Below are 24,404 nucleotides of genomic sequence, written 5' to 3' on the forward strand. Positions count from 1 at the left end.
TTACCCAATTTTTTCCCAAATTTTTTTTCTATTTTTTGTATTCACCCAAATGTATTGTAAATACGTGTTTTAGATGTAAAATAATGTGAACTTAACGTTAAAAATATAAAAAGTATGATTAGTTTAATAGAAATGACTTAAGACGATATTTAGCGGATTCATCACCTGTATTTCAAAATTTTTTTACGACCTATTATATTCACCCAAATGTATTGTAAAGACGTGTTTTAGATGTAAAATAATGTGAACTTAACGATAAAAATATAAAAAGTATGATTAGTTCAATACAAATGACTTTAAACGATATTTAGCGGAATTATCACCATTTTTTACCCAATTTTTTCCCAAATTTTTTTTCTATTTTTTGTATTCACCCCAATGTATTGTAAATACGTGTTTTAGATGTAAAATAATGTGAACTTAACAATAAAAATATAAAAAGTATGATTAGTTCAATACAAATGACTTTAAACGATATTTAGCGGAATTATCACCATTTTTTACCAAATTTTTTCCCAAATTTTTTTTCTATTTTTTGTATTCACCCAAATGTATTGTAAATACGTGTTTTAGATGTAAAATAATGTGAACTTAACGATAAAAATATAAAAAGTATGATTAGTTCAATACAAATGACTTTAAACGATATTTAGCGGATTTATCACCATTTTTTACCAAATTTTTTTTCTATTTTTTGTATTCACCCAAATGTATTGTAAACACGTGTTTTAGATGTAAAATAATGTGAACTTAACGTTAAAAATATAAAAAGTATGATTAGTTTAATAGAAATGACTTAAGACGATATTTAGCGGATTCATCACCTGTATTTCAAAATTTTTTTACGACCTTTTATATTCACCCAAATGTATTGTAAAGACGTGTTTTAAATGTAAAATAATGTGAACTTAACGATAAAAATTTAAAAAGTATGATTAGTTCAATACAAATGACTTTAAACGATATTTAGCGGAATTATCACCATTTTTTACCCAATTTTTTCCCAAATTTTTTTTCTATTTTTTGTATTCACCCAAATGTATTGTAAATACGTGTTTTAGATGTAAAATAATGTGAACTTAACGATAAAAATATAAAAAGTATGATTAGTTCAATACAAATGACTTTAAACGATATTTAGCGGAATTATCACCATTTTTTACCAAATTTTTTTTCTATTTTTTGTATTCACCCAAATGTATTGTAAACACGTGTTTTAGATGTAAAATAATGTGAACTTAACGTTAAAAATATAAAAAGTATGATTAGTTTAATAGAAATGACTTAAGACGATATTTAGCGGATTCATCACCTGTATTTCAAAATTTTTTTACGACCTATTATATTCACCCAAATGTATTGTAAAGACGTGTTTTAGATGTAAAATAATGTGAACTTAACGATAAAAATATAAAAAGTATGATTAGTTCAATACAAATGACTTTAAACGATATTTAGCGGAATTATCACCATTTTTTACCAATTTTTTTTTTCTATTTTTTGTATTCACCCAAACGTATTGTAAACACGTGTTTTAGATGTAAAATAATGTGAACTTAACGTTAAAAATATAAAAAGTATGATTAGTTTAATAGAAATGACTTAAGACGATATTTAGCGGATTCATCACCTGTATTTCAAAATTTTTTTACGACCTTTTATATTCACCCAAATGTATTGTAAAGACGTGTTTTAGATGTAAAATAATGTGAACTTAACGATAAAAATATAAAAAGTATGATTAGTTCAATACAAATGACTTTAAACGATATTTAGCGGAATTATCACCATTTTTTACCAAATTTTTTCCCAAATTTTTTTTCTATTTTTTGTATTCACCCAAATGTATTGTAAATACGTGTTTTAGATGTAAAATAATGTAAACTTAACGATAAAAATATAAAAAGTATGATTAGTTCAATACAAATGACTTTAAACGATATTTTGCGGAATTATCACCATTTTTTACCAAATTTTTTCCCAAATTTTTTTTCTATTTTTTGTATTCACCCAAATGTATTGTAAACACGTGTTTTAGATGTAAAATAATGTGAACTTAACGTTAAAAATATAAAAAGTATGATTAGTTTAATAGAAATGACTTAAGACGATATTTAGCGGATTCATCACCTGTATTTCAAAATTTTTTTACGACCTTTTATATTCACCCAAATGTATTGTAAAGACGTGTTTTAAATGTAAAATAATGTGAACTTAACGATAAAAATTTAAAAAGTATGATTAGTTCAATACAAATGACTTTAAACGATATTTAGCGGAATTATCACCATTTTTTACCCAATTTTTTCCCAAATTTTTTTTCTATTTTTTGTATTCACCCAAATGTATTGTAAATACGTGTTTTAGATGTAAAATAATGTGAACTTAACGATAAAAATATAAAAAGTATGATTAGTTCAATACAAATGACTTTAAACGATATTTAGCGGAATTATCACCATTTTTTACCAAATTTTTTCCCAAATTTTTTCCCAAATTTTTTTTCTATTTTTTGTATTCACCCAAATGTATTGTAAATACGTGTTTTAGATGTAAAATAATGTGAACTTAACGATAAAAATATAAAAAGTATGATTAGTTCAATACAAATGACTTTAAACGATATTTAGCGGAATTATCACCATTTTTTACCAAATTTTTTCCCAAATTTTTTTTCATTTTTTTGTATTCACCCAAATGTATTGTAAATACGTGTTTTAGATGTAAAATAATGTGAACTTAACGATAAAAATATAAAAAGTATGATTAGTTCAATACAAATGACTTTAAACGATATTTAGCGGAATTATCACCATTTTTTACCAAATTTTTTCCCAAATTTTTTTTCTATTTTTTGTATTCACCCAAATGTATTGTAAATACGTGTTTTAGATGTAAAATAATGTGAACTTAACGTTAAAAATATAAAAAGTATGATTAGTTTAATAGAAATGACTTAAAACGATATTTAGCGGATTCATCACCTGTATTTCAAAATTTTTTTACGACCTTTTATATTCACCCAAATGTATTGTAAAGACGTGTTTTAGATGTAAAATAATGTGAACTTAACGATAAAAATATAAAAAGTATGATTAGTTCAATACAAATGACTTTAAACGATATTTAGCGGAATTATCACCATTTTTTACCAAATTTTTTCCCAAATTTTTTTTCTATTTTTTGTATTCACCCAAATGTATTGTAAATACGTGTTTTAGATGTAAAATAATGTAAACTTAACGATAAAAATATAAAAAGTATGATTAGTTCAATACAAATGACTTTAAACGATATTTTGCGGAATTATCACCATTTTTTACCAAATTTTTTCCCAAATTTTTTTTCTATTTTTTGTATTCACCCAAATGTATTGTAAACACGTGTTTTAGATGTAAAATAATGTGAACTTAACGTTAAAAATATAAAAAGTATGATTAGTTTAATAGAAATGACTTAAGACGATATTTAGCGGATTCATCACCTGTATTTCAAAATTTTTTTACGACCTTTTATATTCACCCAAATGTATTGTAAAGACGTGTTTTAAATGTAAAATAATGTGAACTTAACGATAAAAATTTAAAAAGTATGATTAGTTCAATACAAATGACTTTAAACGATATTTAGCGGAATTATCACCATTTTTTACCCAATTTTTTCCCAAATTTTTTTTCTATTTTTTGTATTCACCCAAATGTATTGTAAATACGTGTTTTAGATGTAAAGTAATGTGAACTTAACGATAAAAATATAAAAAGTATGATTAGTTCAATACAAATGACTTTAAACGATATTTAGCGGAATTATCACCATTTTTTACCAAATTTTTTCCCAAATTTTTTCCCAAATTTTTTTTCTATTTTTTGTATTCACCCAAATGTATTGTAAATACGTGTTTTAGATGTAAAATAATGTGAACTTAACGATAAAAATATAAAAAGTATGATTAGTTCAATACAAATGACTTTAAACGATATTTAGCGGAATTATCACCATTTTTTACCAAATTTTTTCCCAAATTTTTTTTCATTTTTTTGTATTCACCCAAATGTATTGTAAATACGTGTTTTAGATGTAAAATAATGTGAACTTAACGATAAAAATATAAAAAGTATGATAAGTTCAATACAAATGACTTTAAACGATATTTAGCGGAATTATCACCATTTTTTACCAAATTTTTTTTCTATTTTTTGTATTCACCCAAATGTATTGTAAACACGTGTTTTAGATGTAAAATAATGTGAACTTAACGTTAAAAATATAAAAAGTATGATTAGTTTAATAGAAATGACTTAAGACGATATTTAGCGGATACATCACCTGTATTTCAAAATTTTTTTACGACCTATTATATTCACCCAAATGTATTGTAAAGACGTGTTTTAGATGTAAAATAATGTGAACTTAACGATAAAAATATAAAAAGTATGATTAGTTCAATACAAATGACTTTAAACGATATTTAGCGGAATTATCACCATTTTTTACCAAATTTTTTTTCTATTTTTTGTATTCACCCAAATGTATTGTAAACACGTGTTTTAGATGTAAAATAATGTGAACTTAACGTTAAAAATATAAAAAGTATGATTAGTTTAATAGAAATGACTTAAGACGATATTTAGCGGATTCATCACCTGTATTTCAAAATTTTTTTACGACCTTTTATATTCACCCAAATGTATTGTAAAGACGTGTTTTAGATGTAAAATAATGTGAACTTAACGATAAAAATATAAAAAGTATGATTAGTTCAATACAAATGACTTTAAACGATATTAAGCGGAATTATCACCATTTTTTACCAAATTTTTTTTCTATTTTTTGTATTCACCCAAATGTATTGTAAACACGTGTTTTAGATGTAAAATAATGTGAACTTAACGTTAAAAATATAAAAAGTATGATTAGTTTAATAGAAATGACTTAAGACGATATTTAGCGGATTCATCACCTGTATTTCAAAATTTTTTTACGACCTTTTATATTCACCCAAATGTATTGTAAAGACGTGTTTTAGATGTAAAATAATGTGAACTTAACGATAAAAATACAAAAAGTATGATTAGTTCAATACAAATGACTTTAAACGATATTTAGCGGAATTATCACCATTTTTTACCCAATTTTTTCCCAAATTTTTTTTCTATTTTTTGTATTCACCCAAATGTATTGTAAATACGTGTTTTAGATGTAAAATAATGTGAACTTAACGTTAAAAATATAAAAAGTATGATTAGTTTAATAGAAATGACTTAAGACGATATTTAGCGGATTCATCACCTGTATTTCAAAATTTTTTTACGACCTTTTATATTCACCCAAATGTATTGTAAAGACGTGTTTTAGATGTAAAATAATGTGAACTTAACGATAAAAATTTAAAACGTATGATTAGTTCAATACAAATGACTTTAAACGATATTTAGCGGAATTATCACCATTTTTTACCCAATTTTTTCCCAAATTTTTTTTCTATTTTTTGTATTCACCCCAATGTATTGTAAATACGTGTTTTAGATGTAAAATAATATGAACTTAACGATAAAAATATAAAAAGTATGATTAGTTCAATACAAATGACTTTAAACGATATTTAGCGGAATTATCACCATTTTTTACCAAATTTTTTCCAAAATTTTTTTTCTATTTTTTGTATTCACCCAAATGTATTGTAAATACGTGTTTTAGATGTAAAATAATGTGAACTTAACGATAAAAATATAAAAAGTATGATTAGTTCAATACAAATGACTTTAAACGATATTTAACGGATTTATCACCATTTTTTACCAAATTTTTTTTCTATTTTTTGTATTCACCCAAATGTATTGTAAACACGTGTTTTAGATGTAAAATAATGTGAACTTAACGTTAAAAATATAAAAAGTATGATTAGTTTAATAAAAATGACTTAATACGATATTTAGCGGATTCATCACCTGTATTTCAAAATTTTTTTACGACCTTTTATATTCACCCAAATGTATTGTAAAGACGTGTTTTAGATGTAAAATAATGTGAACTTAACGATAAAAATATAAAAAGTATGATTAGTTCAATACAAATGACTTTAAACGATATTAAGCGGAATTATCACCATTTTTTACCAAATTTTTTTTCTATTTTTTGTATTCACCCAAATGTATTGTAAACACGTGTTTTAGATGTAAAATAATGTGAACTTAACGTTAAAAATATAAAAAGTATGATTAGTTTAATAGAAATGACTTAAGACGATATTTAGCGGATTCATCACCTGTATTTCAAAATTTTTTTACGACCTTTTATATTCACCCAAATGTATTGTAAAGACGTGTTTTAGATGTAAAATAATGTGAACTTAACGATAAAAATATAAAAAGTATGATTAGTTCAATACAAATGACTTTAAACGATATTTAGCGGAATTATCACCATTTTTTACCCAATTTTTTCCCAAATTTTTTTTCTATTTTTTGTATTCACCCCAATGTATTGTAAATACGTGTTTTAGATGTAAAATAATGTGAACTTAACAATAAAAATATAAAAAGTATGATTAGTTCAATACAAATGACTTTAAACGATATTTAGCGGAATTATCACCATTTTTTACCAAATTTTTTCCCAAATTTTTTTTCTATTTTTTGTATTCACCCAAATGTATTGTAAATACGTGTTTTAGATGTAAAATAATGTGAACTTAACGATAAAAATATAAAAAGTATGATTAGTTCAATACAAATGACTTTAAACGATATTTAGCGGATTTATCACCATTTTTTACCAAATTTTTTTTCTATTTTTTGTATTCACCCAAATGTATTGTAAACACGTGTTTTAGATGTAAAATAATGTGAACTTAACGTTAAAAATATAAAAAGTATGATTAGTTTAATAGAAATGACTTAAGACGATATTTAGCGGATTCATCACCTGTATTTCAAAATTTTTTTACGACCTTTTATATTCACCCAAATGTATTGTAAAGACGTGTTTTAAATGTAAAATAATGTGAACTTAACGATAAAAATTTAAAAAGTATGATTAGTTCAATACAAATGACTTTAAACGATATTTAGCGGAATTATCACCATTTTTTACCCAATTTTTTCCCAAATTTTTTTTCTATTTTTTGTATTCACCCAAATGTATTGTAAATACGTGTTTTAGATGTAAAATAATGTGAACTTAACGATAAAAATATAAAAAGTATGATTAGTTCAATACAAATGACTTTAAACGATATTTAGCGGAATTATCACCATTTTTTACCAAATTTTTTTTCTATTTTTTGTATTCACCCAAATGTATTGTAAACACGTGTTTTAGATGTAAAATAATGTGAACTTAACGTTAAAAATATAAAAAGTATGACACCCAAATGTATTGTAAAGACGTGTTTTAGATGTAAAATAATGTGAACTTAACGATAAAAATATAAAAAGTATGATTAGTTCAATACAAATGACTTTAAACGATATTTAGCGGAATTATCACCATTTTTTACCAAATTTTTTCCCAAATTTTTTTTCTATTTTTTGTATTCACCCAAATGTATTGTAAATACGTGTTTTAGATGTAAAATAATGTAAACTTAACGATAAAAATATAAAAAGTATGATAAGTTCAATACAAATGACTTTAAACGATATTTAGCGGAATTATCACCATTTTTTACCAAATTTTTTTTCTATTTTTTGTATTCACCCAAATGTATTGTAAACACGTGTTTTAGATGTAAAATAATGTGAACTTAACGTTAAAAATATAAAAAGTATGATTAGTTTAATAGAAATGACTTAAGACGATATTTAGCGGATACATCACCTGTATTTCAAAATTTTTTTACGACCTATTATATTCACCCAAATGTATTGTAAAGACGTGTTTTAGATGTAAAATAATGTGAACTTAACGATAAAAATATAAAAAGTATGATTAGTTCAATACAAATGACTTTAAACGATATTTAGCGGAATTATCACCATTTTTTACCAAATTTTTTTTCTATTTTTTGTATTCACCCAAATGTATTGTAAACACGTGTTTTAGATGTAAAATAATGTGAACTTAACGTTAAAAATATAAAAAGTATGATTAGTTTAATAGAAATGACTTAAGACGATATTTAGCGGATTCATCACCTGTATTTCAAAATTTTTTTACGACCTTTTATATTCACCCAAATGTATTGTAAAGACGTGTTTTAGATGTAAAATAATGTGAACTTAACGATAAAAATATAAAAAGTATGATTAGTTCAATACAAATGACTTTAAACGATATTAAGCGGAATTATCACCATTTTTTACCAAATTTTTTTTCTATTTTTTGTATTCACCCAAATGTATTGTAAACACGTGTTTTAGATGTAAAATAATGTGAACTTAACGTTAAAAATATAAAAAGTATGATTAGTTTAATAGAAATGACTTAAGACGATATTTAGCGGATTCATCACCTGTATTTCAAAATTTTTTTACGACCTTTTATATTCACCCAAATGTATTGTAAAGACGTGTTTTAGATGTAAAATAATGTGAACTTAACGATAAAAATACAAAAAGTATGATTAGTTCAATACAAATGACTTTAAACGATATTTAGCGGAATTATCACCATTTTTTACCCAATTTTTTCCCAAATTTTTTTTCTATTTTTTGTATTCACCCAAATGTATTGTAAATACGTGTTTTAGATGTAAAATAATGTGAACTTAACGTTAAAAATATAAAAAGTATGATTAGTTTAATAGAAATGACTTAAGACGATATTTAGCGGATTCATCACCTGTATTTCAAAATTTTTTTACGACCTTTTATATTCACCCAAATGTATTGTAAAGACGTGTTTTAGATGTAAAATAATGTGAACTTAACGATAAAAATTTAAAACGTATGATTAGTTCAATACAAATGACTTTAAACGATATTTAGCGGAATTATCACCATTTTTTACCCAATTTTTTCCCAAATTTTTTTTCTATTTTTTGTATTCACCCCAATGTATTGTAAATACGTGTTTTAGATGTAAAATAATATGAACTTAACGATAAAAATATAAAAAGTATGATTAGTTCAATACAAATGACTTTAAACGATATTTAGCGGAATTATCACCATTTTTTACCAAATTTTTTCCAAAATTTTTTTTCTATTTTTTGTATTCACCCAAATGTATTGTAAATACGTGTTTTAGATGTAAAATAATGTGAACTTAACGATAAAAATATAAAAAGTATGATTAGTTCAATACAAATGACTTTAAACGATATTTAACGGATTTATCACCATTTTTTACCAAATTTTTTTTCTATTTTTTGTATTCACCCAAATGTATTGTAAACACGTGTTTTAGATGTAAAATAATGTGAACTTAACGTTAAAAATATAAAAAGTATGATTAGTTTAATAAAAATGACTTAATACGATATTTAGCGGATTCATCACCTGTATTTCAAAATTTTTTTACGACCTTTTATATTCACCCAAATGTATTGTAAAGACGTGTTTTAGATGTAAAATAATGTGAACTTAACGATAAAAATATAAAAAGTATGATTAGTTCAATACAAATGACTTTAAACGATATTAAGCGGAATTATCACCATTTTTTACCAAATTTTTTTTCTATTTTTTGTATTCACCCAAATGTATTGTAAACACGTGTTTTAGATGTAAAATAATGTGAACTTAACGTTAAAAATATAAAAAGTATGATTAGTTTAATAGAAATGACTTAAGACGATATTTAGCGGATTCATCACCTGTATTTCAAAATTTTTTTACGACCTTTTATATTCACCCAAATGTATTGTAAAGACGTGTTTTAGATGTAAAATAATGTGAACTTAACGATAAAAATATAAAAAGTATGATTAGTTCAATACAAATGACTTTAAACGATATTTAGCGGAATTATCACCATTTTTTACCCAATTTTTTCCCAAATTTTTTTTCTATTTTTTGTATTCACCCCAATGTATTGTAAATACGTGTTTTAGATGTAAAATAATGTGAACTTAACAATAAAAATATAAAAAGTATGATTAGTTCAATACAAATGACTTTAAACGATATTTAGCGGAATTATCACCATTTTTTACCAAATTTTTTCCCAAATTTTTTTTCTATTTTTTGTATTCACCCAAATGTATTGTAAATACGTGTTTTAGATGTAAAATAATGTGAACTTAACGATAAAAATATAAAAAGTATGATTAGTTCAATACAAATGACTTTAAACGATATTTAGCGGATTTATCACCATTTTTTACCAAATTTTTTTTCTATTTTTTGTATTCACCCAAATGTATTGTAAACACGTGTTTTAGATGTAAAATAATGTGAACTTAACGTTAAAAATATAAAAAGTATGATTAGTTTAATAGAAATGACTTAAGACGATATTTAGCGGATTCATCACCTGTATTTCAAAATTTTTTTACGACCTTTTATATTCACCCAAATGTATTGTAAAGACGTGTTTTAAATGTAAAATAATGTGAACTTAACGATAAAAATTTAAAAAGTATGATTAGTTCAATACAAATGACTTTAAACGATATTTAGCGGAATTATCACCATTTTTTACCCAATTTTTTCCCAAATTTTTTTTCTATTTTTTGTATTCACCCAAATGTATTGTAAATACGTGTTTTAGATGTAAAATAATGTGAACTTAACGATAAAAATATAAAAAGTATGATTAGTTCAATACAAATGACTTTAAACGATATTTAGCGGAATTATCACCATTTTTTACCAAATTTTTTTTCTATTTTTTGTATTCACCCAAATGTATTGTAAACACGTGTTTTAGATGTAAAATAATGTGAACTTAACGTTAAAAATATAAAAAGTATGACACCCAAATGTATTGTAAAGACGTGTTTTAGATGTAAAATAATGTGAACTTAACGATAAAAATATAAAAAGTATGATTAGTTCAATACAAATGACTTTAAACGATATTTAGCGGAATTATCACCATTTTTTACCAAATTTTTTTTCTATTTTTTGTATTCACCCAAACGTATTGTAAACACGTGTTTTAGATGTAAAATAATGTGAACTTAACGTTAAAAATATAAAAAGTATGATTAGTTTAATAGAAATGACTTAAGACGATATTTAGCGGATTCATCACCTGTATTTCAAAATTTTTTTACGACCTTTTATATTCACCCAAATGTATTGTAAAGACGTGTTTTAGATGTAAAATAATGTGAACTTAACGATAAAAATATAAAAAGTATGATTAGTTCAATACAAATGACTTTAAACGATATTTAGCGGAATTATCACCATTTTTTACCAAATTTTTTCCCAAATTTTTTTTCTATTTTTTGTATTCACCCAAATGTATTGTAAATACGTGTTTTAGATGTAAAATAATGTAAACTTAACGATAAAAATATAAAAAGTATGATTAGTTCAATACAAATGACTTTAAACGATATTTTGCGGAATTATCACCATTTTTTACCAAATTTTTTCCCAAATTTTTTTTCTATTTTTTGTATTCACCCAAATGTATTGTAAACACGTGTTTTAGATGTAAAATAATGTGAACTTAACGTTAAAAATATAAAAAGTATGATTAGTTTAATAGAAATGACTTAAGACGATATTTAGCGGATTCATCACCTGTATTTCAAAATTTTTTTACGACCTTTTATATTCACCCAAATGTATTGTAAAGACGTGTTTTAAATGTAAAATAATGTGAACTTAACGATAAAAATTTAAAAAGTATGATTAGTTCAATACAAATGACTTTAAACGATATTTAGCGGAATTATCACCATTTTTTACCCAATTTTTTCCCAAATTTTTTTTCTATTTTTTGTATTCACCCAAATGTATTGTAAATACGTGTTTTAGATGTAAAATAATGTGAACTTAACGATAAAAATATAAAAAGTATGATTAGTTCAATACAAATGACTTTAAACGATATTTAGCGGAATTATCACCATTTTTTACCAAATTTTTTCCCAAATTTTTTCCCAAATTTTTTTTCTATTTTTTGTATTCACCCAAATGTATTGTAAATACGTGTTTTAGATGTAAAATAATGTGAACTTAACGATAAAAATATAAAAAGTATGATTAGTTCAATACAAATGACTTTAAACGATATTTAGCGGAATTATCACCATTTTTTACCAAATTTTTTCCCAAATTTTTTTTCTATTTTTTGTATTCACCCAAATGTATTGTAAATACGTGTTTTAGATGTAAAATAATGTAAACTTAACGATAAAAATATAAAAAGTATGATTAGTTCAATACAAATGACTTTAAACGATATTTTGCGGAATTATCACCATTTTTTACCAAATTTTTTCCCAAATTTTTTTTCTATTTTTTGTATTCACCCAAATGTATTGTAAACACGTGTTTTAGATGTAAAATAATGTGAACTTAACGTTAAAAATATAAAAAGTATGATTAGTTTAATAGAAATGACTTAAGACGATATTTAGCGGATTCATCACCTGTATTTCAAAATTTTTTTACGACCTTTTATATTCACCCAAATGTATTGTAAAGACGTGTTTTAAATGTAAAATAATGTGAACTTAACGATAAAAATTTAAAAAGTATGATTAGTTCAATACAAATGACTTTAAACGATATTTAGCGGAATTATCACCATTTTTTACCCAATTTTTTCCCAAATTTTTTTTCTATTTTTTGTATTCACCCAAATGTATTGTAAATACGTGTTTTAGATGTAAAATAATGTGAACTTAACGATAAAAATATAAAAAGTATGATTAGTTCAATACAAATGACTTTAAACGATATTTAGCGGAATTATCACCATTTTTTACCAAATTTTTTCCCAAATTTTTTTTCTATTTTTTGTATTCACCCAAATGTATTGTAAATACGTGTTTTAGATGTAAAATAATGTAAACTTAACGATAAAAATATAAAAAGTATGATTAGTTCAATACAAATGACTTTAAACGATATTTTGCGGAATTATCACCATTTTTTACCAAATTTTTTCCCAAATTTTTTTTCTATTTTTTGTATTCACCCAAATGTATTGTAAACACGTGTTTTAGATGTAAAATAATGTGAACTTAACGTTAAAAATATAAAAAGTATGATTAGTTTAATAGAAATGACTTAAGACGATATTTAGCGGATTCATCACCTGTATTTCAAAATTTTTTTACGACCTTTTATATTCACCCAAATGTATTGTAAAGACGTGTTTTAAATGTAAAATAATGTGAACTTAACGATAAAAATTTAAAAAGTATGATTAGTTCAATACAAATGACTTTAAACGATATTTAGCGGAATTATCACCATTTTTTACCCAATTTTTTCCCAAATTTTTTTTCTATTTTTTGTATTCACCCAAATGTATTGTAAATACGTGTTTTAGATGTAAAATAATGTGAACTTAACGATAAAAATATAAAAAGTATGATTAGTTCAATACAAATGACTTTAAACGATATTTAGCGGAATTATCACCATTTTTTACCAAATTTTTTCCCAAATTTTTTCCCAAATTTTTTTTCTATTTTTTGTATTCACCCAAATGTATTGTAAATACGTGTTTTAGATGTAAAATAATGTGAACTTAACGATAAAAATATAAAAAGTATGATTAGTTCAATACAAATGACTTTAAACGATATTTAGCGGAATTATCACCATTTTTTACCAAATTTTTTCCCAAATTTTTTTTCTATTTTTTGTATTCACCCAAATGTATTGTAAATACGTGTTTTAGATGTAAAATAATGTAAACTTAACGATAAAAATATAAAAAGTATGATTAGTTCAATACAAATGACTTTAAACGATATTTTGCGGAATTATCACCATTTTTTACCAAATTTTTTCCAAATTTTTTTTCTATTTTTTGTATTCACCCAAATGTATTGTAAACACGTGTTTTAGATGTAAAATAATGTGAACTTAACGTTAAAAATATAAAAAGTATGATTAGTTTAATAGAAATGACTTAAGACGATATTTAGCGGATTCATCACCTGTATTTCAAAATTTTTTTACGACCTTTTATATTCACCCAAATGTATTGTAAAGACGTGTTTTAAATGTAAAATAATGTGAACTTAACGATAAAAATTTAAAAAGTATGATTAGTTCAATACAAATGACTTTAAACGATATTTAGCGGAATTATCACCATTTTTTACCCAATTTTTTCCCAAATTTTTTTTCTATTTTTTGTATTCACCCAAATGTATTGTAAATACGTGTTTTAGATGTAAAATAATGTGAACTTAACGATAAAAATATAAAAAGTATGATTAGTTCAATACAAATGACTTTAAACGATATTTAGCGGAATTATCACCATTTTTTACCAAATTTTTTCCCAAATTTTTTTTCTATTTTTTGTATTCACCCAAATGTATTGTAAATACGTGTTTTAGATGTAAAATAATGTGAACTTAACGATAAAAATATAAAAAGTATGATTAGTTCAATACAAATGACTTTAAACGATATTTAGCGGAATTATCACCATTTTTTACCAAATTTTTTCCCAAATTTTTTTTCATTTTTTTGTATTCACCCAAATGTATTGTAAATACGTGTTTTAGATGTAAAATAATGTGAACTTAACGATAAAAATATAAAAAGTATGATTAGTTCAATACAAATGACTTTAAACGATATTTAGCGGAATTATCACCATTTTTTACAAAATTTTTTTTCTATTTTTTGTATTCACCCAAATGTATTGTAAACACGTGTTTTAGATGTAAAATAATGTGAACTTAACGTTAAAAATATAAAAAGTATGATTAGTTTAATAGAAATGACTTAAGACGATATTTAGCGGATTCATCACCTGTATTTCAAAATTTTTTTACGACCTATTATATTCACCCAAATGTATTGTAAAGACGTGTTTTAGATGTAAAATAATGTGAACTTAACGATAAAAATATAAAAAGTATGATTAGTTCAATACAAATGACTTTAAACGATATTTAGCGGAATTATCACCATTTTTTACAAAATTTTTTTTCTATTTTTTGTATTCACCCAAATGTATTGTAAACACGTGTTTTAGATGTAAAATAATGTGAACTTAACGTTAAAAATATAAAAAGTATGATTAGTTTAATAGAAATGACTTAAGACGATATTTAGCGGATTCATCACCTGTATTTCAAAATTTTTTTACGACCTATTATATTCACCCAAATGTATTGTAAAGACGTGTTTTAGATGTAAAATAATGTGAACTTAACGATAAAAATATAAAAAGTATGATTAGTTCAATACAAATGACTTTAAACGATATTTAGCGGAATTATCACCATTTTTTACCAAATTTTTTTTCTATTTTTTGTATTCACCCAAACGTATTGTAAACACGTGTTTTAGATGTAAAATAATGTGAACTTAACGTTAAAAATATAAAAAGTATGATTAGTTTAATAGAAATGACTTAAGACGATATTTAGCGGATTCATCACCTGTATTTCAAAATTTTTTTACGACCTTTTATATTCACCCAAATGTATTGTAAAGACGTGTTTTAGATGTAAAATAATGTGAACTTAACGATAAAAATATAAAAAGTATGATTAGTTCAATACAAATGACTTTAAACGATATTAAGCGGAATTATCACCATTTTTTACCAAATTTTTTTTCTATTTTTTGTATTCACCCAAATGTATTGTAAACACGTGTTTTAGATGTAAAATAATGTGAACTTAACGTTAAAAATATAAAAAGTATGATTAGTTTAATAGAAATGACTTAAGACGATATTTAGCGGATTCATCACCTGTATTTCAAAATTTTTTTACGATCTTTTATATTCACCCAAATGTATTGTAAAGACGTGTTTTAGATGTAAAATTATGTGAACTTAACGATAAAAATTTAAAAAGTATGATTAGTTCAATACAAATGACTTTAAACGATATTTAGCGGAATTATCACCATTTTTTACCCAATTTTTTCCCAAATTTTTTTTCTATTTTTTGTATTCACCCAAATGTATTGTAAATACGTGTTTTAGATGTAAAATAATGTGAACTTAACGATAAAAATATAAAAAGTATGATTAGTTCAATACAAATGACTTTAAACGATATTTAGCGGAATTATCACCATTTTTTACCAAATTTTTTCCCAAATTTTTTCCCAAATTTTTTTTCTATTTTTTGTATTCACCCAAATGTATTGTAAATACGTGTTTTAGATGTAAAATAATGTGAACTTAACGATAAAAATATAAAAAGTATGATTAGTTTAATAGAAATGACTTAAGACGATATTTAGCGGATTCATCACCTGTATTTCAAAATTTTTTTACGACCTTTTATATTCACCCAAATGTATTGTAAAGACGTGTTTTAAATGTAAAATAATGTGAACTTAACGATAAAAATTTAAAAAGTATGATTAGTTCAATACAAATGACTTTAAACGATATTTAGCGGAATTATCACCATTTTTTACCCAATTTTTTCCCAAATTTTTTTTCTATTTTTTGTATTCACCCAAATGTATTGTAAATACGTGTTTTAGATGTAAAATAATGTGAACTTAACGATAAAAATATAAAAAGTATGATTAGTTCAATACAAATGACTTTAAACGATATTTAGCGGAATTATCACCATTTTTTACCAAATTTTTTCCCAAATTTTTTCCCAAATTTTTTTTCTATTTTTTGTATTCACCCAAATGTATTGTAAATACGTGTTTTAGATGTAAAATAATGTGAACTTAACGATAAAAATATAAAAAGTATGATTAGTTCAATACAAATGACTTTAAACGATATTTAGCGGAATTATCACCATTTTTTACCAAATTTTTTCCCAAATTTTTTTTCATTTTTTTGTATTCACCCAAATGTATTGTAAATACGTGTTTTAGATGTAAAATAATGTGAACTTAACGATAAAAATATAAAAAGTATGATTAGTTCAATACAAATGACTTTAAACGATATTTAGCGGAATTATCACCATTTTTTACCAAATTTTTTCCCAAATTTTTTTTCTATTTTTTGTATTCACCCAAATGTATTGTAAATACGTGTTTTAGATGTAAAATAATGTGAACTTAACGTTAAAAATATAAAAAGTATGATTAGTTTAATAGAAATGACTTAAAACGATATTTAGCGGATTCATCACCTGTATTTCAAAATTTTTTTACGACCTTTTATATTCACCCAAATGTATTGTAAAGACGTGTTTTAGATGTAAAATAATGTGAACTTAACGATAAAAATATAAAAAGTATGATTAGTTCAATACAAATGACTTTAAACGATATTTAGCGGAATTATCACCATTTTTTACCAAATTTTTTCCCAAATTTTTTTTCTATTTTTTGTATTCACCCAAATGTATTGTAAATACGTGTTTTAGATGTAAAATAATGTAAACTTAACGATAAAAATATAAAAAGTATGATTAGTTCAATACAAATGACTTTAAACGATATTTTGCGGAATTATCACCATTTTTTACCAAATTTTTTCCCAAATTTTTTTTCTATTTTTTGTATTCACCCAAATGTATTGTAAACACGTGTTTTAGATGTAAAATAATGTGAACTTAACGTTAAAAATATAAAAAGTATGATTAGTTTAATAGAAATGACTTAAGACGATATTTAGCGGATTCATCACCTGTATTTCAAAATTTTTTTACGACCTTTTATATTCACCCAAATGTATTGTAAAGACGTGTTTTAAATGTAAAATAATGTGAACTTAACGATAAAAATTTAAAAAGTATGATTAGTTCAATACAAATGACTTTAAACGATATTTAGCGGAATTATCACCATTTTTTACCCAATTTTTTCCCAAATTTTTTTTCTATTTTTTGTATTCACCCAAATGTATTGTAAATACGTGTTTTAGATGTAAAATAATGTGAACTTAACGATAAAAATATAAAAAGTATGATTAGTTCAATACAAATGACTTTAAACGATATTTAGCGGAATTATCACCATTTTTTACCAAATTTTTTCCCAAATTTTTTTTCTATTTTTTGTATTCACCCAAATGTATTGTAAATACGTGTTTTAGATGTAAAATAATGTGAACTTAACGATAAAAATATAAAAAGTATGATTAGTTCAATACAAATGACTTTAAACGATATTTAGCGGAATTATCACCATTTTTTACCAAATTTTTTCCCAAATTTTTTTTCATTTTTTTGTATTCACCCAAATGTATTGTAAATACGTGTTTTAGATGTAAAATAATGTGAACTTAACGATAAAAATATAAAAAGTATGATTAGTTCAATACAAATGACTTTAAACGATATTTAGCGGAATTATCACCATTTTTTACCAAATTTTTTTTCTATTTTTTGTATTCACCCAAATGTATTGTAAACACGTGTTTTAGATGTAAAATAATGTGAACTTAACGTTAAAAATATAAAAAGTATGATTAGTTTAATAGAAATGACTTAAGACGATATTTAGCGGATTCATCACCTGTATTTCAAAATTTTTTTACGACCTATTATATTCACCCAAATGTATTGTAAAGACGTGTTTTAGATGTAAAATAATGTGAACTTAACGATAAAAATATAAAAAGTATGATTAGTTCAATACAAATGACTTTAAACGATATTTAGCGGAATTATCACCATTTTTTACCAAATTTTTTTTCTATTTTTTGTATTCACCCAAACGTATTGTAAACACGTGTTTTAGATGTAAAATAATGTGAACTTAACGTTAAAAATATAAAAAGTATGATTAGTTTAATAGAAATGACTTAAGACGATATTTAGCGGATTCATCACCTGTATTTCAAAATTTTTTTACGACCTTTTATATTCACCCAAATGTATTGTAAAGACGTGTTTTAGATGTAAAATAATGTGAACTTAACGATAAAAATATAAAAAGTATGATTAGTTCAATACAAATGACTTTAAACGATATTAAGCGGAATTATCACCATTTTTTACCAAATTTTTTTTCTATTTTTTGTATTCACCCAAATGTATTGTAAACACGTGTTTTAGATGTAAAATAATGTGAACTTAACGTTAAAAATATAAAAAGTATGATTAGTTTAATAGAAATGACTTAAGACGATATTTAGCGGATTCATCACCTGTATTTCAAAATTTTTTTACGATCTTTTATATTCACCCAAATGTATTGTAAAGACGTGTTTTAGATGTAAAATTATGTGAACTTAACGATAAAAATTTAAAAAGTATGATTAGTTCAATACAAATGACTTTAAACGATATTTAGCGGAATTATCACCATTTTTTACCCAATTTTTTCCCAAATTTTTTTTCTATTTTTTGTATTCACCCAAATGTATTGTAAATACGTGTTTTAGATGTAAAATTATGTGAACTTAACGATAAAAATATAAAAAGTATGATTAGTTCAATACAAATGACTTTAAACGATATTTAGCGGAATTATCACCATTTTTTACCAAATTTTTTCCCAAATTTTTTTTCTATTTTTTGTATTCACCCAAATGTATTGTAAATACGTGTTTTAGATGTAAAATAATGTGAACTTAACGATAAAAATATAAAAAGTATGATTAGTTCAATACAAATGACTTTAAACGATATTTAGCGGAATTATCACCATTTTTTACCAAATTTTTTCCCAAATTTTTTTTCATTTTTTTGTATTCACCCAAATGTATTGTAAATACGTGTTTTAGATGTAAAATAATGTGAACTTAACGATAAAAATATAAAAAGTATGATTAGTTCAATACAAATGACTTTAAACGATATTTAGCGGAATTATCACCATTTTTTACCAAATTTTTTCCCAAATTTTTTTTCTATTTTTTGTATTCACCCAAATGTATTGTAAATACGTGTTTTAGATGTAAAATAATGTGAACTTAACGTTAAAAATATAAAAAGTATGATTAGTTTAATAGAAATGACTTAAAACGATATTTAGCGGATTCATCACCTGTATTTCAAAATTTTTTTACGACCTTTTATATTCACCCAAATGTATTGTAAAGACGTGTTTTAGATGTAAAATAATGTGAACTTAACGATAAAAATATAAAAAGTATGATTAGTTCAATACAAATGACTTTAAACGATATTTAGCGGAATTATCACCATTTTTTACCAAATTTTTTCCCAAATTTTTTTTCTATTTTTTGTATTCACCCAAATGTATTGTAAATACGTGTTTTAGATGTAAAATAATGTAAACTTAACGATAAAAATATAAAAAGTATGATTAGTTCAATACAAATGACTTTAAACGATATTTTGCGGAATTATCACCATTTTTTACCAAATTTTTTCCCAAATTTTTTTTCTATTTTTTGTATTCACCCAAATGTATTGTAAACACGTGTTTTAGATGTAAAATAATGTGAACTTAACGTTAAAAATATAAAAAGTATGATTAGTTTAATAGAAATGACTTAAGACGATATTTAGCGGATTCATCACCTGTATTTCAAAATTTTTTTACGACCTTTTATATTCACCCAAATGTATTGTAAAGACGTGTTTTAAATGTAAAATAATGTGAACTTAACGATAAAAATTTAAAAAGTATGATTAGTTCAATACAAATGACTTTAAACGATATTTAGCGGAATTATCACCATTTTTTACCCAATTTTTTCCCAAATTTTTTTTCTATTTTTTGTATTCACCCAAATGTATTGTAAATACGTGTTTTAGATGTAAAATAATGTGAACTTAACGATAAAAATATAAAAAGTATGATTAGTTCAATACAAATGACTTTAAACGATATTTAGCGGAATTATCACCATTTTTTACCAAATTTTTTCCCAAATTTTTTCCCAAATTTTTTTTCTATTTTTTGTATTCACCCAAATGTATTGTAAATACGTGTTTTAGATGTAAAATAATGTGAACTTAACGATAAAAATATAAAAAGTATGATTAGTTCAATACAAATGACTTTAAACGATATTTAGCGGAATTATCACCATTTTTTACCAAATTTTTTCCCAAATTTTTTTTCATTTTTTTGTATTCACCCAAATGTATTGTAAATACGTGTTTTAGATGTAAAATAATGTGAACTTAACGATAAAAATATAAAAAGTATGATTAGTTCAATACAAATGACTTTAAACGATATTTAGCGGAATTATCACCATTTTTTACCAAATTTTTTTTCTATTTTTTGTATTCACCCAAATGTATTGTAAACACGTGTTTTAGATGTAAAATAATGTGAACTTAACGTTAAAAATATAAAAAGTATGATTAGTTTAATAGAAATGACTTAAGACGATATTTAGCGGATTCATCACCTGTATTTCAAAATTTTTTTACGACCTATTATATTCACCCAAATGTATTGTAAAGACGTGTTTTAGATGTAAAATAATGTGAACTTAACGATAAAAATATAAAAAGTATGATTAGTTCAATACAAATGACTTTAAACGATATTTAGCGGAATTATCACCATTTTTTACCAAATTTTTTTTCTATTTTTTGTATTCACCCAAACGTATTGTAAACACGTGTTTTAGATGTAAAATAATGTGAACTTAACGTTAAAAATATAAAAAGTATGATTAGTTTAATAGAAATGACTTAAGACGATATTTAGCGGATTCATCACCTGTATTTCAAAATTTTTTTACGACCTTTTATATTCACCCAAATGTATTGTAAAGACGTGTTTTAGATGTAAAATAATGTGAACTTAACGATAAAAATATAAAAAGTATGATTAGTTCAATACAAATGACTTTAAACGATATTTAGCGGAATTATCACCATTTTTTACCAAATTTTTTCCCAAATTTTTTTTCTATTTTTTGTATTCACCCAAATGTATTGTAAATACGTGTTTTAGATGTAAAATAATGTAAACTTAACGATAAAAATATAAAAAGTATGATTAGTTCAATACAAATGACTTTAAACGATATTTTGCGGAATTATCACCATTTTTTACCAAATTTTTTCCCAAATTTTTTTTCTATTTTTTGTATTCACCCAAATGTATTGTAAACACGTGTTTTAGATGTAAAATAATGTGAACTTAACGTTAAAAATATAAAAAGTATGATTAGTTTAATAGAAATGACTTAAGACGATATTTAGCGGATTCATCACCTGTATTTCAAAATTTTTTTACGACCTTTTATATTCACCCAAATGTATTGTAAAGACGTGTTTTAAATGTAAAATAATGTGAACTTAACGATAAAAATTTAAAAAGTATGATTAGTTCAATACAAATGACTTTAAACGATATTTAGCGGAATTATCACCATTTTTTACCCAATTTTTTCCCAAATTTTTTTTCTATTTTTTGTATTCACCCAAATGTATTGTAAATACGTGTTTTAGATGTAAAATAATGTGAACTTAACGATAAAAATATAAAAAGTATGATTAGTTCAATACAAATGACTTTAAACGATATTTAGCGGAATTATCACCATTTTTTACCAAATTTTTTCCCAAATTTTTTTTCTATTTTTTGTATTCACCCAAATGTATTGTAAATACGTGTTTTAGATGTAAAATAATGTGAACTTAACGATAAAAATATAAAAAGTATGATTAGTTCAATACAAATGACTTTAAACGATATTTAGCGGAATTATCACCATTTTTTACCAAATTTTTTCCCAAATTTTTTTTCATTTTTTTGTATTCACCCAAATGTATTGTAAATACGTGTTTTAGATGTAAAATAATGTGAACTTAACGATAAAAATATAAAAAGTATGATTAGTTCAATACAAATGACTTTAAACGATATTTAGCGGAATTATCACCATTTTTTACCAAATTTTTTTTCTATTTTTTGTATTCACCCAAATGTATTGTAAACACGTGTTTTAGATGTAAAATAATGTGAACTTAACGTTAAAAATATAAAAAGTATGATTAGTTTAATAGAAATGACTTAAGACGATATTTAGCGGATTCATCACCTGTATTTCAAAATTTTTTTACGACCTATTATATTCACCCAAATGTATTGTAAAGACGTGTTTTAGATGTAAAATAATGTGAACTTAACGATAAAAATATAAAAAGTATGATTAGTTCAATACAAATGACTTTAAACGATATTTAGCGGAATTATCACCATTTTTTACCAAATTTTTTTTCTATTTTTTGTATTCACCCAAACGTATTGTAAACACGTGTTTTAGATGTAAAATAATGTGAACTTAACGTTAAAAATATAAAAAGTATGATTAGTTTAATAGAAATGACTTAAGACGATATTTAGCGGATTCATCACCTGTATTTCAAAATTTTTTTACGACCTTTTATATTCACCCAAATGTATTGTAAAGACGTGTTTTAGATGTAAAATAATGTGAACTTAACGATAAAAATATAAAAAGTATGATTAGTTCAATACAAATGACTTTAAACGATATTAAGCGGAATTATCACCATTTTTTACCAAATTTTTTTTCTATTTTTTGTATTCACCCAAATGTATTGTAAACACGTGTTTTAGATGTAAAATAATGTGAACTTAACGTTAAAAATATAAAAAGTATGATTAGTTTAATAGAAATGACTTAAGACGATATTTAGCGGATTCATCACCTGTATTTCAAAATTTTTTTACGATCTTTTATATTCACCCAAATGTATTGTAAAGACGTGTTTTAGATGTAAAATTATGTGAACTTAACGATAAAAATTTAAAAAGTATGATTAGTTCAATACAAATGACTTTAAACGATATTTAGCGGAATTATCACCATTTTTTACCCAATTTTTTCCCAAATTTTTTTTCTATTCTTTGTATTCACCCAAATGTATTGTAAATACGTGTTTTAGATGTAAAATAATGTGAACTTAACGTTAAAAATATAAAAAGTATGATTAGTTTAATAGAAATGACTTAAGACGATATTTAGCGGATTCATCACCTGTATTTCAAAATTTTTTTACGACCTTTTATATTCACCCAAATGTATTGTAAAGACGTGTTTTAGATGTAAAATATTGTGAACTTAACGATAAAAATTTAAAAAGTATGATTAGTTCAATACAAATGACTTTAAACGATATTTAGCGGAATTATCACCATTTTTTACCCAATTTTTTCCCAAATTTTTTTTCTATTTTTTGTATTCACCCCAATGTATTGTAAATACGTGTTTTAGATGTAAAATAATGTGAACTTAACGATAAAAATATAAAAAGTATGATTAGTTCAATACAAATGACTTTAAACGATATTTAGCGGAATTATCACCATTTTTTACCAAATTTTTTTTCTATTTTTTGTATTCACCCAAACGTATTGTAAACACGTGTTTTAGATGTAAAATAATGTGAACTTAACGTTAAAAATATAAAAAGTATGATTAGTTTAATAGAAATGACTTAAGACGATATTTAGCGGATT

Source organism: Diuraphis noxia, unplaced genomic scaffold (assembly GCF_037042655.1).
Source record: "Diuraphis noxia isolate RWA-SAM2 unplaced genomic scaffold, SU_Dnox_SAM2 contig0008, whole genome shotgun sequence".
Lineage (NCBI taxonomy): Eukaryota > Metazoa > Arthropoda > Insecta > Hemiptera > Aphididae > Diuraphis > Diuraphis noxia.